The sequence below is a fragment of the Halyomorpha halys genome, unplaced genomic scaffold (genome assembly GCF_000696795.3).
Source record: "Halyomorpha halys isolate HHAL.00 unplaced genomic scaffold, Hhal_1.1 Scaffold82.1, whole genome shotgun sequence".
NCBI classification, from domain to species: domain Eukaryota; kingdom Metazoa; phylum Arthropoda; class Insecta; order Hemiptera; family Pentatomidae; genus Halyomorpha; species Halyomorpha halys.
The window spans coordinates 1,760,876-1,767,245 of NW_027109449.1; the positions used below are offsets into that span (position 1 = coordinate 1,760,876).

The window sequence follows — 6,370 nt, forward strand, 5'->3', positions numbered from 1 at the left end:
AAAAAAAAAGAAAAGGCTCAAACAGGTCAAACAATTTATGATTTTCTTTTTTTCGCTGTTTCATGTAATTTCAACTTTAAAGTATTTATTCAAACATTTATATTATTAAACAAAGGTATTCATTATGTCACAAGTACAATGTGATAACTGAAGAATCAGTTTGACTGAAATATGAGTCCTTTTTGTTTCTTTTAAAGTTTATAATATAGTTGAATGAAATATGTAAATTTTCCTTGCCATCTTCCTTTTTATGGGCATGTTTTTGAACGAATTCACAGAAGAGGTTACAAATTTAATTAAGTTTTTACATTCCTTATTTAACATATTTTATTTAATTTACAAGTAAGATTGATGGTATGTTCTGTGGACGTCTGTGCATGCGTTCGTGTATCTTTCCTTTAAGTGCCATAAAAATGTCATTATCAACTTTGCTATTAATGATAAATATTTTTTATAAGAGTTGTAAATGAACAGTTAACGTATAAAAATAATAACACCGATATGATAAATTTCCGCGATATTATATTAGAGGTATCATTATGTGTTTAATGTAAAAAGTTTTAACATGGTAAATCTTATGTTATTTTTTAAATACAGAGATGCTCCTAGTGGACTTTTTGGGAAACTTGTATTGTAACCTTATTATCTTTAAGAGATAAAAAAATCTTCAATAGCTTCACATCATCTTTCCTCTAACTCACTTGTTCTTTGTATTCTCACCTAGTATTTTTACATTAATTTATTATTAGTTTTGTATGTTCCTTTATTAGAATTTATAAATGTCCAAAACAAAAAAAAAAACCCAAACCAAACACAACGAGCGACTAACCCCTAACCAACAAAGCGACAACACACAAAATGGTGTGTTATAACTTAGCTGATCTGATGCGTGACGCCATTCTCCATTTAGCAACCTGACTGTCAATCATCAATATTATCTGACTGTCAATCATGGTAGGTGTTATATCGTTTTAGCATACTAAAAGGCAATATTTCTCCAACTAACACATTTTTTTCTTATAACATATGAAATTAAAGATCATGAATACACCTACCGTACGATATAAAATATTATTTGATTAAAGTATCTTACTTTTACGATTCTGTTATCTCTCTATTCAGTGACAATCAAGTAAAGAATCCCAGTAGAGTTTTTGATATCTCTATCAAGTGGTACGATTCGACGTCGTTCTATTATAAAATTCACGCTAAAACATACGAGTACTTGTACTGAAAGACTAAAAAAAGGAAAAAAGGGAACAGAATTACAACGCACGCTTACTAGAAAGATACTGCTTTATTATCTCTGTGATGCTCCTTCTAGACATTATTGGAGTTTATTTACATGGGGAGTTAGGATTAGAGTTGTATACAGGCCTTGTCCAATTTTATATATATTTTCATGGACATGATATCTTCATCATCTATAGTCTGGTTTTTATTTTTTTAATAAATTTTATCGGATGCTTTATTGTTTTTTTTTATTATCCACAATTATTGGATGTTTTTCACTTAAAAAAGAGAAATATAAGTTAGAAATACATTGTACAAGTACAAATATTTTCCCATGTACTTTTTCGAAAAAGTTACTCGTATATTTGTATCCTATTGGGAGAAACCTTGGGGTAAAAAAGAGAAACTCAAATTTAATCATTTATAAATTAGACTGCTGTGGCAGAGTATAATAAAATTCTTAGTATTATTTTATTTTAGTTTGAAATGATGTTTTTTTTCATATATTTGTTTAATTAATTTTTTTTGTCAACCCTTATCCAGCTCCGTCCTCTGATTGGGTTGACAATAAATATTTGTATAATCACTTCAATTAATTAGTTAAAATTGATTTTTAAAGTATTTATCTCGATTATTTTTAGTTTTAAGTATAAATATAAATACTCATTTAATTTTGATCTATGGAATTAATAATTCTTGCTGAGGATTTTTATTTTCGTATTAAGATGAGTAATTTTATTAATCTATAGACTAAGAGACACTCGTGTATCGGCGACGTATAGATGGCATAGCATGCAGAGCCAAGATGAAAAGCATTTCTAACCGATGGCATCATTGTCGCCTTCTTCAGCAATTAGGGCGTAATGAAGGTCGTGCCAAGCTCTCTATTTCAATTTCTGATTGAATAATTTATGTTAGGCCATAACGTTGAAAGAATATTACATAATACTACTTCTCCTATGAATATAAACGTTTTAAACTACTTTATGGCACATTAAACTAGTTTTAATTTGAGTACTAATTGACATAGGTACTTCTCATGGTTTCTTAGATATAGACTCCCACAGTAGATACACTAACTACTAATTTTTCAATACATATTTCATTATATGTTCCTTTTAAAATGACTGTATCTCAGGAGCTATTGCTCATATTTTACTAAATTTACTCTAATTTAAATAATGTTCTATTATGTTTTCAAATGTTTTTGTAGTTTTAAGGATACGGAGCTCCAATCGTTTTTCAACGTTTAGAAACAGCTATTTTATGCATAGACATGTGATGTACAAATTAGCACTAAAATAAAAACTACTTTAATGTGCTATAAAGTAGTTAATTACGTTTATCTTCGTAAAAGTAGTTTTCATGATATTTGGTAAAATAAATGTTCGGACAAAACTTTTGGTTAATAAAAAAATTACATCTCATGATCTGACGTTTTCTAGCAATCAAATCAAAGATAGTTTAATGGACTATAAATTAGCTAATAATGTTTGTTGGATTTACATAATTCGATGTTTTCCTTCCTTTTTTGAATTCGTATAAAGTCGGGGTCTGGGGTCTCATTTGTTAATGCCCCCATTGCCGCTTACACCGAAAGACCTCGAAGACGCTGCGATGCGATGCCGCCTGATATTATCTATCGTGACATGTAAGATAGAACCTGAACTTCTCATAATACCACTCTTCAACTGGTAAGCCTCTTAGATAGAGAGACGTTATTCCGGACTCCAGGCGAAAATCCATGGTGTTCACCATTTTCGCCCAGCCTAATAAGGTAATATCTTAATGAATGATACCCTAAGATTTGTTCTTATATCATATTATGAAAATAATTATTAAACTAAGCTACTGACTCATTTGTCCCCTCAGGAATTTTATTTGGTCTCTCAAAAATATATTTGTTCAATTAGAAGCAGCATAAAATTGCTCTTAATTCAACTCTCACGTTTCACTCTAATTTATATAAAATTTCATTATACAAACAGGGTGCAAGGAGTAAAGGACGAACAGGTCCTGGTGTAAACATCGTTCGTAGTAGTGAGGGAAGTAGTTTTTATATTTGCACATGAATATGAATTGTGAATATGAAACAAATAAAAATCAATTTATTTAAGCAAATATCATGAAAACTACTACTCCTACGATGGCCAACGTTATTAACTATTTTATAGCACATTAAAGTAGCTTTAATTTGAGTGTAATAGACATCCTTATGTCTATATGGTTCCGGTTCCTTAGATTAAGGTTTCCAACAATAAATTCTCTAACTACTAATTTGTCAGTATATATTTCATGAAATGTTGCTAAAAGTCACATTTCATAAAGCACTGAAAAAATAGTGTGTATAAATAAATTTTAGTGCATTTATTGTGCGAAATCTACATCACAGGAACCATATAGACAAACAGATGTCTATTAACACTCAAATCAAAGCTTGTAGAACAGATTCGTTATCTTGGACTACACCTTGACAAATGACTAACCTGGAATCCTCACACAAGACTGAAAAGACAGGAAACTGCACGCAGATTCCGACTATTACAGCACTTACTAGACAAATGGTATAAACTTCCAATTCATTATAAAAGACTGGTCTATACTACTATAACAAGGCCTATCTAAACATACGAAGTTGAGCTTTGAGGCTCCACTAAACCTTTGAATTCCTCTCGTATCCAATTCTTACAATCCAAAATCCTTCGTAAAATCCTCAATGCTCCTTACTTTGTCACAAATAAAACTATCCATAAAGACCTTAATGTTCACTATGTAACCGATCTAATCCTAACCAGATATCCTTCCATCATAAATACCCTAACCAACAAAACCCTTTACTTTCTAGCCTTGCTTCTTCTTCTATTCCTGTCAATCCTCCGAGGCGCCTGAAAAGAAGATGGCCTTGAGACCTTCTAGTGTAATCATATTATTAGAGTATGCCAATGGGTTGTTTCTCAACGACATGCCTGTACCACTCCATTTTGATCTTACATCATATTTACTAGATGTGTTTATATGTAAATAGAAATATATCAAAAAACCTTAGGATATAAAAGGAAAAATATTTTTTCCAATTAAATAAGAATTAGAGCAGTTATATAGACTTATTATACACCATTGAAAACCAAAGATTTAAAAAAAAAAAGATATGAAAAAAATATAAAGTCTTAGGAGATTTTTTTTTGTTTCGTACCCTTCATTAAAATATAATTAGTTCTTCTTAGATATATAGTAAATGAAAAATATTTTGTATACTTTTTATATGTATACTTATATGAAAATCCTCGAGTGTTCTTAGAAGGTTATCAAAAAGGATGAAAAATTCGTATATAAGGTATCTAGTTTGACGAATACGGAGAAGCACAACTCCATTGTTCTGCTTCGCTAGTTTACTAAACCTTCCTTCATGTCATATTTGAGATCAAATATTTAGTCACTATTGTTATTGTTAGTCAATCTATCCACTGAATCTGCTCATTAGGAAAAGTATTGCCACAGAAAATAGTATAGAAATATATGTTCTGAAACGAGAGAGGATTAGTGACAACTCGAAAAAGGGAATTGTATGAAGCATGCCCTCAACCGAATTGTCGGAAACACTTCACTTTTGGTTGGCTGGTTGGGTTGGACATATGCAGTGGACTGTATAATTGAAAATGAACATGATTAAATGAAAAATAAAATTCTATTGTTTTATGTTACAAATGGTGTAGTGGGTGGCCAAAAGAAAATATTTATGTTTAGATAGTTAGTAAATTTTGAAGGATGGGCTATGGAATTATAGATAATGAAGTGGTTGATGATGATTACTATGTGGTGGTGAATGTTAATTATTGCCATGTGGACTTACTTTTTCTTTCCTCCCTCCGCATCTCTAAGCCTCTCTCCTCTCTGCTTCTGGGAACAACTCCGAGAGTTTTACTCACTCATGGTAGATTCGTGATGAGAGACAAAAGAAATGATGAACTGCTTCTACCAGAAGACAAGATGGCTCTCTTCTCACCTTAGTCTGGGTTGTGTTCTCTTGCCACCGAGAGCACTGGAGGAGGTGAGATTTGGCTGTTGGCCACATGGGGCGCTACTCCTATGCAGCCTTTCCGATTCAACCTTTCGGTTGCCGTAGGTTACCCGGAACAGGAATAATTAGATTGCTTAGTGCAAGTACCGAACCAGATTTTTTCAATGAATAAATGAAAAGTTTTTATGAAATTCCGTGTGATATAATTGGGGAGGATAGATGGATATAGTAAGAGAGCAGGATGGGAAAAAAAGTCAGTCATTTCACACAAGTTTTTGATTACTTTAATGAAAAGTATGCATAATCACACACAATTCATTTTCATGATATTTTACATGTTTATTATTTTATTACATAAAAATGTTAACAAAATGATTATTTCTAGTTCTTAGGGCAAACCTTTGGTGTATAAAAAAACTTTAGTGCATTAAGAACTGATGCCTTATAGCAATCAAATTAAAGATTGTTTAAGGAACTATAAATTAGCTTATAATGTTTATATACGTATTAGGAAGAAGTTTTTATGATATTTGCATACGTGTATGAATTATGCAGATGAAACTACAAGAAATCAATTTATTTTAGCAAATAACATGAAACATAGTACTCATAAACTACTTTATTGCACATTAAAGTAGCTTTAATTTTATTTTTTATTTATTTTATGATATTTACAACTGTATAAAAAATACAACAAGCAAATTTGAAGTAAGATCATAATGATAATAATACAGCATGTAGAGAAAACTACCGAGTAGTAGAACTCTACATTTTACAATATAGGGTCACGAGGCCATCTTCTTTTCAGGTGTCTCGGAGGATTGCCAGGAATGGAAGAGGAAGCAAAGTAACAAACTAGTGGGTTTGGGGGTTTATAATGGAAGGAATGATATCGGGTTCGGTCTAGATCGGTTACATAAGGAACATTTAGGTCTTTATGGATGGTTTTATTAGTAACAAAATAAGGAGCATTGAGGATTTTACGTAGGATTTTGGATTGTAAGGATTGGATACGAGAGGAATTCGAAGGTTTAGAGGAGCCCCAAACCTCAACTCCGTATGTCCAGATGGGCCTTATTATTGGCATGTAGATCAGTCTTTTGAAATTAGTTGGAAGTT

The 6,370-nt window shown here is 31.4% G+C and overlaps 1 protein-coding gene across 1 annotated transcript in view; it reads left to right on the forward strand.

Moving 5' to 3' along the window:
• The window catches only part of LOC106692994 (uncharacterized), a 112,268-nt gene that overhangs the window by 38,898 nt on the left and 67,000 nt on the right, over positions 1-6,370 (forward strand). The window lies entirely within an intron of this gene.